Source organism: Balaenoptera physalus, assembly GCF_965194825.1.
Source record: "Balaenoptera physalus genome assembly, contig: HAP1_SCAFFOLD_1517, whole genome shotgun sequence".
Taxonomy (NCBI): Eukaryota; Metazoa; Chordata; class Mammalia; order Artiodactyla; family Balaenopteridae; genus Balaenoptera; species Balaenoptera physalus.
Window position 1 is genome coordinate 153,235 of NW_028125279.1, and position 15,341 is coordinate 168,575.

General features: G+C 45.3%; 1 long non-coding RNA gene across 1 annotated transcript; it reads left to right on the top strand.

Moving 5' to 3' along the window:
• The first annotated feature begins 6,955 nt into the window (after positions 1 to 6,955).
• On the top strand, positions 6,956 to 10,960 carry LOC309653939. The gene is made up of 4 exons (XR_014259656.1): positions 6,956 to 7,485; positions 7,749 to 7,883; positions 8,539 to 8,710; positions 10,593 to 10,960. It is a non-coding gene; the product is annotated as an uncharacterized lncRNA (long non-coding RNA).
• Positions 10,961 to 15,341: the final 4,381 nt, after the last annotated feature.

Consider the following 15,341-nt stretch of genomic DNA (forward strand, 5'->3'; position numbering starts at 1 on the left):
CAGACTGTTATTGGATGAGTTTGTTCGCTTGTTGGTTGGCTGTTGAAATATAACTGATCTACAACACTATGTTATTTCTTGTTACACAACAGAGTAATTTGGAATTTCTATACATTTCAAAAGGAGCACCGGGTCCTCTGCATAGGGAGGGGCCAGGGCACTGGCGCCTCTGAGGCCCTGGGCCCCGCCGCCAAGCTCAGGGACAGGCCCCTGTCTGCGGCGGAAGAGGTAGCCTCCAGGGGCCAGAGGAGATGCTGGGATCGCGCCCCTTCTCTCCGTCCTCCGACCCCAAGTTCCCGCGGCGGCGGCTGAGACCCCGGGCCGGGGTGTGCGCCGAGGGAGGGAAGCGGGTGCGGTTCCGGCCCCGCTGGGCTGAGCCCGGCCGGCGGGAAGCCCTCTGCCGGGCCGAGGAGCCGCTGTACCGCCCGTGGTGCTCCCATGACTGCCGCTTCCCCTGAGCCCGGAGGAGCGGGACCGTCTCCTGGGCCTGTAGGCCGCCCCGCTCCTCTCCTCGCCGCCTCCAGGGCTCCCGCCACGCATCCAGCACCTGCGACGTCAGCGAGTGGGCCAGGAGCTCGTGCGGGGATGGGGGGATGGGCCCAGCCGCGATCGCCGCCCCACCCAGGAGCCCTGCCGTGTGCTCCGCCCACCCCGCGGTCGCTCCTTCCCGGACCTGCCGGCCGAGCTGCAGGCGGAGGCAGGGAGACAAGGAAGCCAGAGGCGCCGTCGGGGGTCTCCCGGTCGGTCCGGGGACACCAGGCCGCTTCCATTTCTGGCTCCAGCGGCTTCCTGGTCTGTAGCCTCTGAGCCGGAGGACGCAGCGCTGGGCCGCTTCGCTGTCTGCACGCTGCGCGCACGGCCGGCCCTGGAACAACAATGCGGGGGTCAACTACACACTGCACCCCGCGTGCTACTTCTTTGATCTTTGTCTCTGGTGTGAAAGGGCCCAGATTTCCCATCCTGGGCGAAAGAAATGTTCTTTATAAATATTTTGTAAAAGGTGTTCTGTCCCCTGCCAAAATAAGATGTTAGGTGACTTGAACTGTCAGAGTCATCCGCTGGTGTTGGCCGTGAGGCTGAAGAACAGGTCATGGCCCCAACCCCCTTTGGGTGCACAGAACCCGCAACAGCTGCCAGACTCCGCTGGCCATTAGCCCTCAGAGAAGCTGGACCCTTAGCGGCTGGACTCCAAGCCAGGGGTGGGGCTGGAAAGGCGGCTTTCTGACCTTCTGGGAGCCACAGAAGTTAGTGGTGAATTGATGGATGAGCCCAGCGAGTAACTATTGCTCAGAACTCTTTGGGCCCCTGCACGCGGCCGGACAGGGAGCACAGGGACAGGACAGTGTCACTAACTGCTGGTGGCTGGGGACGCCAGCACGAGGGCACCATACATGAGCACAGGCGGGCACCCTGGGGGAGGAATTTATCCCCTCACATCTTGGGCAGATTTTGGTAATTTGTTTTTTGTTTTGATTTTAGTTTTCATATTTTCTGGCGCAGGGCTAGTACAATCAATTCGTTTTGGAATGCTGGTCTCTAAGGAGGGATGTTTGCACTGTAACTCGAGAGAACAGGCCATTGCCTCCTACATCCCATCGATCAAATTCCACACCCAGCTTGTGCTGGTAGGAACTGCAAGCTAAGTATGGTTTTTATATTTTTAAATGGTTGAAAATAATTCATAAAAAGACTATTTGCAACACACGAAAATTATATAGCATTCAAATTTCCTTGTCTATAAATAATGTTTTATTGAATCACAGTTATACTCCTTTATTTACATTTTACTGTAGCTGCTTTTTGGCTACAATGACTGAGCTGAGTAGAAACGACAGACATCATATGGCGAATTTAAAATATTTACTCTCTGGTCCTTTACACAAGTTTGCCAACCCCTGTTCTAGAAAAGTGGGGAAAAAATTTTTTTTTGAAACATGTATGCTGGGATTTATACTTTTAAAACAGTTAAACTTTTAGCGAATTTTGTCCCTGGAAACAAACTTAGGTAGAAGTAAATATGTTACATTACTCTCAGTAATCTCAGTTATAACAAACACTAATTCACAATTATTCCTGCACTGAGGAAGGGAATCCACCTGCAGATTTTTTCATTTTCATCTAAGAAATAATCACAAATTAGTGTAACTAAAACCTAGCACCCATCTGAATTAGCATCAACTGCAAAAACTGCTAGATATTTCTGAACCTCAAAATAGGACATTGTAAGCCATAAAAGTATTTACTTTACATTTTGCTTTGGTGACATCTCTTGACTGTGGCAGTGTTGTTTACTAAAGTTAATTGATCATGGAGAATTTCATCAAGAATCATTTTCTAGTAGAAAACTATCAAGAGTTAATGCACTATAATTCACACTAGAGTAAAATAAACTAGAAAACAATCACACTGATGAAGCAATGAATATGTAATTTACATAAGAATATAAAAATATGTAACAACAAAAAAATCACTTATTACCTTATTTTCTGTTATTAAATATAAAAACATATTATGCATCTTCCAGGTATTCTTGCATGTGGTAAGCCATTTCTTTCTTAAAAGGGCATTATTGCATAATGAAACACATAGGTAAATGCATTTTTAGATTTTTATTTTGTATTTAGGAAAACACTTAAGTTCAAATTTACCAATAGTGTATATAATCGCATTGACACTATATACACTACAGAACACACTGGGAAATTCTGGATTTTATGATAATAATGTGTTATTCTGGATTGTTTTAGATTATCAAAAAAAAAATAGAAAGAAATTAAGAGTCCAATATAAAGAGCAAGATAGCAATCCTCTTGTCTGTTATCCTTTAAAATGGTAACCGGTTGAATTTTGAATAAAATGGATGATGGAAGGAATTTTAAGAGGCACGTGCAGCAGAATTTTTATCATTGTAAGAATCGTTACTGATTTTCAAACATATAGTTTTGAATTCTAACAATTTTAAAAGTACTTATTTTGGAATATAGAGAACAGCAAACCTGGATCTTAAGACAGGAAATCTAGCTTTGCTCTCCCCAATTCATGCAGACTAGCTTTTCCAAAATTGAGAATTTTGTAAAATATTTTTACTAACCAGTCTTTCTAAAAATATATAACCTTTCAAAGTTCCGGAATTGAGACTGTTTTAAATGTCAATTTTATTTTATGAAGTGCCAACTTTTTATTGTAGACTGGTAGTGATATTTTGTAACTATACAATGTATGAACATGTCTTTTTTTTAAATGTCAGAAATTTTATTTTGCAATTTATTCTTATTGCCTGCATTAGAATACAGAGTTCTAGGAAGAGAAATGTGTTGTGTTATTTATAGTTTAATCATCATAACAATCCAAGTTCTGAAATGTTGGAAGTTCTCATTAAATATTTAATAACGGTAAAGTTGATAAATGAATGAACAAGGTGATTTAGCTTATTTCTCTCCTGCATGAATCCTTTATGCCAATAATTCCTGAGTCGCATTTTCCCTTTATGATCAGATAGTGGCTACAGTGTCCCTCCCTTGCATGGGTGTGTGTGTGTGTGCACTCAGATACACGTACACACAGTAATGTTGCAGCTATCATCTTGGGCTTTAAAAAAATTTTGTTTTTAAAGATTTTTTTTTTTTGAAGTGGACCATTTTTAAAGTATTTTATTGAATTTGTTACAATATTGTTACTGTTTTATATTTTGGTTTTTGAGCTGCGAGCCATGTGAGATCTTAGCTCCCCGACCAGGGATCGAACCCGCATTCCCTGCATTGGAAGGTGAAGTCTTAACCTCTGGAATGCTAGGAAAGTCCCCATGATGGGCTTTATAGGCCCTAGAATACCATTTCTCAACCCATTAGACTTCAATGGACCTCAGGGCTATAACGAATGTTTTGGCCAACAAAGAAAGAGAAATTGAACTGAAAAAGGGCCAGAACTCATCATGCAGCCTGTATGCTCTCCCTAGCTAGCCTTCTTGAAGGTTTAATTGACAAAATAGACATTGTCTCTATGCTGATCTTCCTCCCGGAATTTTTTTTTTTTTTTTTAATCATCACCTTTTGTGACCAGGATTCTTTCTTTATTTATTTACGGCTGTGTTGGGTCTTCGTTTCTGTGCGAAGGCTTTCTCTAGTTGCGGCAAGTGGGGGCCACTCTTCATCGCGGTGCGCGGGCCTCTCATTTTCGCGGCCTCTCTTGTTGCGGAGCACAGGCTCCAAACGTGCAGGCTCAGTAATTGTGGCTTACGGGCCTAGCTGCTCTGCGGCATGTGGCATCTTCCCAGACCAGGGCTCGAACCCGTGTCCCCTGCATTGGCAGGCGGATTCTCAACCACTGCGCCACCAGGGAAGCCTCGGAACTTTTTTTAGTACCATTTTTCTAGATGAAAGAGTAAAGCTTTAAACGTAGACTTACCAATGGCTCTCTGAGGGATCTCCTTTGTGTTTAAATGATTTAGTATATGCACCACTTATTGTTCGAATACATTCTTAAAGTACAACTCTTTTTATGTCTGCAAAGATCATTCACCTTCTCAGTCCTGAAGATATCTATCTGTTCTTCCTGGACAAAACAAACAAAGAAACCCTTGGCTACAAAATGCTAAGTAGGGATTAAACCACCGTCTGACTCTGAATTCTTGAGTTCTTCCTGTCCGTGTACCCACAATTATTCACCTTTGTTTAAATATAATTAATATATAATTCTTTTTTAAAGTCATGTGGGAAATAGTAAATGAAAGTTAAGTAATAGAATTAATTGAAACAGCAGAGGTTAATCACAAAGTATGTGTGTATTTATCCTTGAAGCCATTCATCCTGAACGTGTATACACATATTTGGACGCTAATGTAAGAGTTAACACACATCATACTATGTTTTACATTTTCAGTTAACATTCAACGTTGTTTCCTGATTGATCCCAGTCTTTGTAATTATGATTATAATTTTATAAAGACAGAAAGTGTCTAACTGATCAACAGTGACAGAGTATTAACTGAAAATGGGCCCATTCTTACTCATCCCAATATTTCATGATTTTGAATGACACATACCCACTCAGTAGTGTTTACATATTTGCAAATACTGATCTACTGAAGCAGGTTTGCTTCGTTTCTTCTTACTTGATACTGAATATTGCTTTCAGCACTTCTCAAAACCCTTCACCATCTACATCTTTATATTGTATATTTAATAAAAAGACAATTGCTGAAGGACTTAATTATTGTCTCAATTGCATGCTAACACATTCTTTATAGACTATTTCCCCAGTATGAGTTTTCTGATGTGACTAGCAAGTGAAAGATTTTCCACATTGTCTTTAGAATTGGCATCTCCTCAGTGTGAGCACTTTCTTGTTCACTCAGGAATAAGGAATCAGTGAAGAATGTCCTTCCTTCATTACACTGAGACTATTTTTTCAGTGTGAACCCTCTCATGTCCAATGACGAATGTGACTCTAGCATTCATTTCATCGGATTTCTTCTACAGCAGTGATTAGATGGTGTACCCCTAGAGGGCTCTCCTCGTAGTAAACCTTGGGCTGTCTTCTCTACTGTGTCAGGGATGAAGCCCACTCTGAGTTCTCTGTGCATTCTGAGGCTGGAGCTCCACCTGAAGGCTCTTCCACCACGATTCCAGGGTCAGGGTTTCTCTCCACATGACTTTCCTGGTGGTTTAAAAGGGATCATTTCTGGCTGAAGGCTCCATATCATTGATTACAGACACAGGGTTTCTACTCTGTATAAATTCTCTGGTGTTTATAAAAGTGGGAGCTCTGGGTAAAGGCTGCACCACATGGATTCCAGACATAGGGTGTCTCTCCTGTCAGTTTTCTAGTGCGTGTAAACGTGAGAGCTGCGTTTAAAGGCTCTTCCACATTCATAGCATTTGTAGGGTTTCTCATCAGTGTGAATTCTCCCCGATGACTAAGGTTATGGCTTTGACTAAATGCTTTCTCACATAAATGATATTCATTGTGGTTTCTCTCCTGTGTGAATGTGCTCATGACATCGAAGTGTTGGATGGTCACTGAAAGCTCTTCCACAGTCATTCCAAACATAGGGCTTCTCTCCTGCGTGAGTTTATTGGTGTGAATAAAAGTCAGCTCTCTGCTGTATTACCTTTATAAGGTTCGTCTTCTCCAGTGTGAGCTGTTGGTGTATAAATGCGAGGCTTCAGATGAATTATTTCCCACGTTCAGGACATTTGCAAGAGTGACTCCAGGGTGCACTCTCTCATGTTGTCTAAGGTTGGAGAGTGACTAAAAACCTTCCACATCCTGAGATCTGTATGGTTTCTCTCTAGTATAATTAGCTTATGCCAATTCAGTGATGAATAATGGCTGAAGTCTCTCCCATTTGGGCTGAAAGTATAACACATGTGGATTTAAGGTTGTTGTATGTGAAATGTCCTCATATTCATTGCATTCAGTGGGCTCTTCTCCAGCATGAAATCCCTGCTATTGACAAGGAAAAGGAGGCTGTTAAAAATTACTCACATAATATTTATTCAGTCATTTCTCTACATGTGAATTCTAGGCGTCTCTCTCAGTGATGGTCTTCATTGAAAATCTCCCTATGTTACTCACATTCACAGGTCGTGTTACTTTGCTGAATTCACACAGATTTTCTATCTGGTAAACGCTCACTGGTCCTAGCTTTCTGATTAAGTTTTAGGTCTTCTTTATGTTTCAAACACTATATCCATGAGCTATGTTTAATCACTCACCTTTTCACTGAAGCCCAGGTTAGAGTTTGACATGTAATGTCAGATGACATGGGTCCTCAGATTGCTCCATCCTCCGTTACATCGATAGAAAACCTCCTGGCCACATGTCCAAAGCCACGGAGGGCAGAGCTAGGGTTGAGGTTCTGATGTCGCTGATTCCCACATGGGGAGGAACCGAGGTGACTGAGGGCAAGGGCATCTGGTGGGGCAGGGGGTGCAACAGGGAAGGTGGGGTGCTAAAGGCCTGGAATGGGTGTTGGAGAACAAATGTTGGTGCCTTTCACCAAGTATTATTAAATGAGAATTTTGCGAGAGGTGTCCTTGCTGTGGAGACAAGACTCTCCAGGAGACCATGGTAAGGGTTACCTGGGAATTAGTGTTAATCCTAGGAACTGAATATTAATAAAATAATAACTTTGAACAGTAAGTCAAGTCAAAGTATAACACCCCATAATTTGCATTGTTTTCTGCAAAATGGGGATATTATATCCTCCTTACATGCCGAGTAGCCAATGCAGCCTTGTTTTTGACCATGGGAGGAAAAAGTGTTCCTTCTGTCTGCACATGACTGTGGGTTAGGTGGGAGGGGTCACTCCCAGCTGAGTGGTTGGGGATTCATGCCTGGTGTATCTAACAATACTTTGAAAGGCTGGGTTCTGAAGGCTGCTTTCTTTTTCCTCAGATTTATCTGCTTGATTTTCGGATTGTCCCTGCATAAGGGTGCAGAGGAGGGCAGGTGGTGGCAGAGTTCCTGATAATGAAACAACAGGTGAGAAAACAAACTTACTTTGATTCCTGAATTGATCCATCTTTTGCCAAATGGTCAGGTTTCTACTTTGGGTCCGGATTTTCTAAGTGCACCCAGGAAATATTAACGCCAGTTATGTTCACCACCCTGTTAGGGATATGGCAGGTCAGGGACCAATGAAGAAATACTCTCTTTCCCAACATTTACTTTCACTTGTTCCAGCCTCCATTAAGCTGTGACCTCACAGAAGACGGGAGAGGTTTTTTCCTTCTCTTTTTTTAAAGGTCATCCCTTGGGCACAGCGACCTCCTTCATCATGTTACTGGCTGCAGTGGACTTAGGAATGCGGTGAACACAGGGGCTAGAGAATGACTCAGAGCAGAAATCTCTAGGCCAGTGGGGAGCAGGCGTTTCATCAGGTGAGTCCTGTGTCATAGGTGCTGGTGTGAGTGGGGGTTTGGTGAGAGATAGCAATAAAGAATCATTTATTTTTCCTAATTTTAAAAAGATTAACTTTCTACAGAGTACTCATAAACATTTTGATAGCTTCAAAAAGATAAACGTAAGCTCCTTAACAAAGTTGTTCACATAACCCTTTTCCTTTGTGTTCTTAACCTTCATTCAAATTAGAAAGTTGAATGCAATGTCTGCAGATTCTTATTTTCTTAATTTGGACTGTGTATGGAGGAGAAGGGGCACAGTACAGAGAACAAAATGTAGAGCACTGGACAGCAAATGACAGTCTGGGGAGCTCCAAGACCTCACTCCGCCAGAGTGACATGAATAAAACAACCAGGATCTGCCTGAATGAGCTGGGGTTCTAGCCCAGGGAACCCCAGAAGTGGCAATAATGGGCTTTCTGATCCCACCATTGTCAGCCCTGGTAAGTGTTCTTATTAGACCCGGGGGATGTGTGTGTATGTGCTGTGTGTGTGTCTTTCTTCTCCTGGCAACCCTGGACTTGCCGAGTGTGCATCAGTGTTTCATGAAAGCCATGGCCATGTGGTGCTAAAGTTATAAGACCCTCTCAGTCTTGTATCTTCCTGCGTTGGATACATAAAATTTCTCTAATAGGTCCAGATGCAAATGTTCAGCTGTCTCCTTGGCTCCTACCTGCAATGGCATGGGGATGTCTTTTCCTTGGGAAAGCAGCTCTAGGCTCATGGAGAGAAGAGCGGCACACGTGTAGGGTGGGCAGAGATAATTGGAGCAAGCAAGTGAATTGCTAAGGTCTCCTGATAAGGAGGTAAGAGGCTGGGCACTAAGGGAACCCAGGTCTGCAGAGTCAGGGTTCCGACTGCAGAATTTTCCACATTAGCGTGAGGAGCGCGTCTCCTTCGCGGCAGCCTCCTGCCCAAATCTTCCCAGCCTTGTCGGCTGCTGGGGTCCCGTCGTGCCGTGCCGAGCCGAACCGGCAGGTAGCTACGAGGCGGACGCCCCGAGACGAACTCGAGCGTTTGGGCGGTCGGAGCTGATCCCTCGCCGCCCAGCGATCAGAATCCATCCCGCTGACGTTCGAGCCCGTTGTCGGGAGCCACCAGGCGGCCGCTTTTATATTGTCCCTTCCCTCCTGAGCTTCGGTGACCTTCGCGAGGGATGTGACTCGCCCGCCAGGCGCGGGGCAGAGTTCCGGGAGGCCGCTGACGTTGGCGGCGACCATCCCGGTGATGCGGAGTGGTGAGCGCGTCCTGCTCTCACCGGAGACTGAATGTGGAGAGCAGTGTGTTGTGGGGCCGGCGCTGAGCTCCCTCGGATGGTTGTGGGGAGGTCTGCGCCGGTCGACCAGCACTCCCTGGTGCCCCTTGTCCCGCTGAGACTTCCCGTCCTGCTATGCGTGACCAGGAGAGGATGTCCGTGCACGACGTCGTCCTCCGTGTGTCACGATCCGTCGGTGCGTCCTCGCCGGCTTGGGGACCCGGGTCCATCCCGGTGCAGTCGAGGCAGTGGGGCTGCTCACCGTGGGCCACTTCAGTTTCTCCGTGTTCCACGCGAGGCGGTCACGGGGGCGAAACTTGCCCGAGGCAGGGGCACGGGATGCTTGCCAAGAGACGTGATCCACCCGGCAGATTGAACCGGCGTCTACGCGGGGAGCTCCCGTCCCCAATCCTTGGTCACCTCGTCAGCGTGGCGCTTGCGTTTGTGCAGGTCTCCTCGCCGCGGACTGTCGTGGGCAAGCGGGAAGGGTGCTCGTGGAGGGCCGGCAGTCCCTCCTAGGCTTCGGTGGTCGTAGGTTGTAGTCGTTTCTCTTTGGGAAACAGGGACCGCCCGGGGCCTCCGGTGATGGTCGTGAGCAGACCCGAGCCTGGCCGCGGTCCTGGGTGGGCGTGGTTGTCGGTAGCTTCTCTGAAGAAGCTCTGCAGACAGGGAAAGGCATACAGATGCACGGGCGGATGGGAGGATCCCCCAGGGCGAGAAATGGGACCGATGGTGGCATGGGTCGAGGACGGGTGTCAGGGGCGTGGCGGTGCGCCTTCGCCGGTGTGCGATCTGGATCCTTCCTGTTGAGGTTCACACCAGTTACACGTGACTTGGAGTCTGCAGCGCAAGGTCGACCAGATGGCCGGATTTCGGTATTGGGGTAAGAAGAAAATTTAATGAATTAAATTTTTTTTTGTTGTGAGATTCACTACAATGTGAACATTAGTGAAATGAGAAATCCTTATATTTACAGTAAATCGACATTACTGTAATAACTACTATCATTTGCAATTTTTTCACAAAATGCTGATTTATGAAATTTAAAATATATTTAGTACAATTTTTTGTGATACAAGTCTGCTAATGAGAAAACTGGAATTCTTTTGCAAGGGGGATGCCATTTAGCTTATTAGAGATTCCTATCATCAAAATTTAAGTTGTTAATCCTGACTTATAAGGAGATTTTGCATGGTTTACATATTTCATATTTGAAAATTCTTTTCACACATATATATACTACCAAATACTGCAGTTCATGAGCATATGATTTTAATTGAGCATATTCATTGCTTGGAAGGAATTTATAAAATTCCGTTAGATTCTTCTATTGATATTTGCCTTTTAATATGTTATTATATTGTACATTAGTCATTTCTAATTCTGTTTGCAGTTAATTTTAAAAACATTGATTCAAGTTTATCTATCCACAGAGGATCTGATTGATTGAAGATGGTGAAGGAGCGTTTTGGGATGCAGAATTTTCTAAATCCACCTGGAAGTCTGGGAACCTCTCCCTCCAGCCACAAGGCCCTGCCCCACACCCTGCAACAACCAATCTGGAAAACCAGACTTCAACCTCTGCAACAATAGGCCCCAAGGGTCAGGACTTGGTCAGTGACTCACAGCTTCGTCATTTTCAGTCTTTTCCATGTAGAACCAAATGCGGGGAAAGCCAAATATATTCCCCTAAGTAATCACTTAGGACGCCCCTCTTCCTATCAGCTTGTCTCCAGCCTCCCCCATCACAAGCTCTGGGCAGGACATGCCTTCCTTTTTTTGCCACCAGAAAGTGTCCCCACTCTTATGTGGGCCTGAGTCTCAGCCTGATGTGAGGGGTGTTGGCTGACTCCCATGCTCTATAGACAAGTTCTGAGTAAATAGTGATTGTTCTCATTTGGGGGGGGGGGGCGCTGTGTGTTTCTTTTTTCATATCCCAGAGCTTAGTAGGGCAGGAAGCAAATAAAACTCATGATAATGATCCCCATGTTATTTTAAAAATCACATTTATTAATCACTATTTTTTAAGTTGAGACACAATTCACGTACCATAAAATTCACCCTTTGAAAAGTGTAGAATTTAGTGATTTATAATCTATTCACAAAGTTGTGCAACCATCGGCACTAATACCAGAACATTTCATCACCTCAAAAAGAAACGCCATCCCCATTAGTCCATTCTATTCCACCTATGCTCAGGCCGTGGCTACCACAAATCTGCTTTCTGTCTCTACAGATATGCCTACTCTCAATATTTCATGTGACTGGAATCATAAAATATGTGCCCTTTATGTCTGGCTTCTTATACTGAATATCATGCTTTTGAGGCTCATGTTTTAGAATGTATCAGTACTGTACTCCTTCGTTTGGCCTAAGAATTTTTCTTTTTAAGTGATAAGATTTTACGTACATTCACATGCCATCTGGATTTGTTTTTCTAAAAAATATATTTTCAATTTTAACCATTTAAAGTCTACAGTTGACTAACATTAAGTACCACTTCCCTGCCTGACCCCAACTTACCCGACTCACCTGGAGCTGTCAGTAGGCCCAGAGGACACAAGCCCAGCCATGCTGCCCTTCCTTGGAACTCCCAACGTCATCCAAACTGACCATGACCCCACTATTAGTGTCCCTCATTGTAGCAAAGAGAACTCCGGACACGGAGAGACTCTAGTGAAGAGGGCAGCTGCCCCCAGGCAAGTTGCTGTGCTTGGGACAAGGAAGCAGTGCCCTGGGACCTGTAGTCACCCAGGGGCCCAATTAGGTACAGTGCTGGTCTCCTGAGGGCGTATTATGCTGAGGTCCCCGCCAGGCCCCTATGGAGGAGAACCAGTGAACATTTGGGGACATCTCTTGTCATTCTTTTCTCCCTTCCTTCCTTTCTTTCTCTTTTTCTCTTTCCACCTGGAAGAGGTAAAGCTTGACAAGAAAAAACTAAATGACTCTCTAGACCATACATATTTCAGGGTTGCCTCATGCACCTGTCCTTATTTTCTCCATAAAAACCCTCTAAGGAACTAAGATGTGCTACGTGTTCCATGCACGCTCACCTGTGTGCCTGCCCCACACAGTCCTCCATCTTCCCTTCCCTCTTCCAACACTTCACTCCCCTGTAGGGGCTTAGGCAAGGGCAAAGATTGCTGTGAGTTCCAGCATGATGTCTGCCTCACCCCCTTCATGACTGTCTTGCTGACTCAATAGCCTGTGTTCTGGCTGCTCGGGAATCCCTCGTCTGTCCTCTGCTCAGGGACACTGCTCATCTTTAACAACACCCACCTGTATTCCTCACTGTTCAGGCCCTGGGAAATCGGCTGTCCTGACCTGGGACAGCTTGAAATATAAGAAACTGCTACCTTCTACCGCTGGGGTCAGAAGGCTGGGTGTGTGGTCCAAGGCTCTCGGAGGTGTTTTGCATCCTCCCAGAATCTCCTCTCACCTCCCTAAGAAAGTCAACTACCAGGACAGCTCCAACCAACACCCTCCATTAGATGCTGAGCTGTCAATATTTCCAGCCCAGAAAGTCCACAGCCTGTGCTTTGCAACAGGGAAAACCCTCCCCTCTACCTCCAGTCCATCCAAGTCGTCCCCTGTTCCTCAGCTCGCACAGCCCACAGACGGTTTCTGAGTCTGTTCAGCAGGTGAGGTCCCATAGTTGTCAGGTCCCGAGTCTCTTCCAGCCACCATGTTCCACCCAACGCTACATGATGAGTCCACGGTCCGCTCGGAGTGCAGGGGCCCCTCCCATGTACCTCTTCTGGCACTGTTGCTGGATCTCCTTCCTCCTTATATCAGGGCAAGGAGCTTGGTTTCTCTGGGCCTGTGAGTGGGGAAGGGAAGGAGCGGACGAGTGGCCTAGAGAGTCCAGTCCATTCTGCATCCTGTGGGCCCATGACCCTGGTGGGTGGAAGCAGAGGGTGTAATGAGACAGCGAGGCTCTTGGCCTGCTTGGTGGCTCGGGATTTAGGGCACATTCAAGCGGAGGATGAACCTACTGGAGAATGTTGGTCAACAAACAGTTTCTGCATGTGTAGGAGCTGAACCAGTTCACCAAGCTCTCTCAAAACTAACATTCATTTATAAACACTCTTCTGGAAACAGAGGAAGGGCAGACGATGTTCCAGGAAACTCCTCCCTAACCTCCTGGGAACATTCTGACAGGGTCTTTGAATATGCAACAAATGTGTGCTTTGGTTAAGAAGACATTGGATGATTTGAAGGTACATTTTGGAAATGTAGAAAACTAAAGTACTTCAAAATTAAAATCCTATTTTATGATTTAGAATCTACTGTACTTAGATGACTGATAAATTGTTTAATGAAACCATTGGTAAAAATAAAAGCTGAGAGTTGAACAGTGTTAACATTACTTTCTATTTTCATAATTTTTACATGATAGTCTAAAACTGTGGCATGCTTAACTATTTGTCCACCTATCTCTCCTTCTCCCTCTCTCCATAGTTTTAAGATGTTTGTCACTATTTGGTAGGTGCCAATGCTTCTGTAACATGCACACTTCATTGTGTAGGAGAAGTGGTAACGTTTGTTCACAGGAGTATAAGTGAGGAGGTGATGCGCGGGCGGGCTGGGTCACTGTAATGTGGTGAAAGAAGGGCAGGCATTGTCCAGGTGAGCTGGGCCCTGGCCCCTAGGCTCCTGCTTTTATCCAGACATCTGGGGCGCCCTGATTCACTCTTGACCCAGTAAACAGGAGGCCTAGAAAAGCTCTGTGAGCAGCCCTGGCCAGGATCCCTTCACGTACTTCTCTCCATTTACATTGTGGGTATGGAGTTCCCTCAAAGATCTTCTAAGTTCTCAGTTCTTCTGATTTGTATAATCTTCGCTTTTCTTCTTGCCAAGGATGTCACTAACTAAATCAGCTTTTGTATGATTAATATGAACATATATTATTGATATATTAATCAATATTATTATATCAAAATAATATTTAACATTTTATTTACATTGTATGTACATATATTTATGTAGTATTCTTTTATTATAATAAATTAAATTAATACATATAAATAAACTATTAATATGAATATATATTACACCTGCGAGTCAGGATTTACCGCCTGGGTGCTCAACTCTGCCCACTGAGCCACACTGTGTGCCTGAAAAAATGAAGACTTCAGGGCAAAGTGAAATGTGAGGGGGAGGCAGGCAGAGAAGACCCAACCTGCAGTCACAGTGAAGAATGAGGTGTGTTCTCAAGACCAGCTTGAAGCGCACACTCTTAGTGAGGGGAGTGGATGCAAACACCTTTTCCTGCCCCGTGCACCCCGTCTGGAGTGGGGGTGGGGAGGAAGTGCCCTCCAGGCATTTCTTCTCCGGCTCCTTCCACCGGACCCACTCTCCTCCCGTCTCTGCTGTGACACTTGTGTTTTGCCACATGGAGGTGAATTTACCCTTCCGCCACTGTTCTCCTCCCTCCTGTCTCTGTTTTCTTTCCCCTCCTTGAGCCTCTCAGGCCTGCTATCAGCCAGGCTGGGGCCCTTCATTGCAGCCAGTGTGCTGTCCTTGCCCATCTTCCTCCTTTCAGAGCTGGGATAACTGGGTACCTGCTGTCACTGGAGACTTTCCCTGCTGTTAGTCTCCCCCCGCCAGGTGCTCGGATGTGCAGGACAACTAAAGACCCCTCTGACTTTCCCCGGGTGTGCATGCTAGCACCGACTGGAGGTTGCTAAGGCTTGCCACCTAAGCACAGGCTGTGCGTTGGTTTAAGACATAACCCAAAAATGCAATAAGAAAAAATCTCCCCTGATAAGATTGGCATGACTAAATATATTCAGAACTTCATTGAGCCTATTCTCATACACTCAATTTATTACAGCTTTAGAGGTTTCTAACTTCTACTCAGATTTGTAAAGATTGGTCACTGGGAAATTTATTAGCTGTCATTGTTTTCCAGATGGCAGAGTAAACAGGGACTAAAGGTAGAAACACCTGCAAAATACCTAACATGGTCAAAATTGTCCGACTACTTTTACAATGTTATTGTTTAACCATCCAGACAAATGAGAAATGCCAGAGAAAAGTCAAATATAGATGTGTTTTCGTTCAGTCAAAAAGATGACAGTGAGAGGTGAGGTGAGGAAGCTGGCCCAGTGTGGGTGGTAGGACCAGGAAGTTGAGACCTTATGCAGGCAGCTGTGGCGGCAGCTCTACCACGTTCTCCA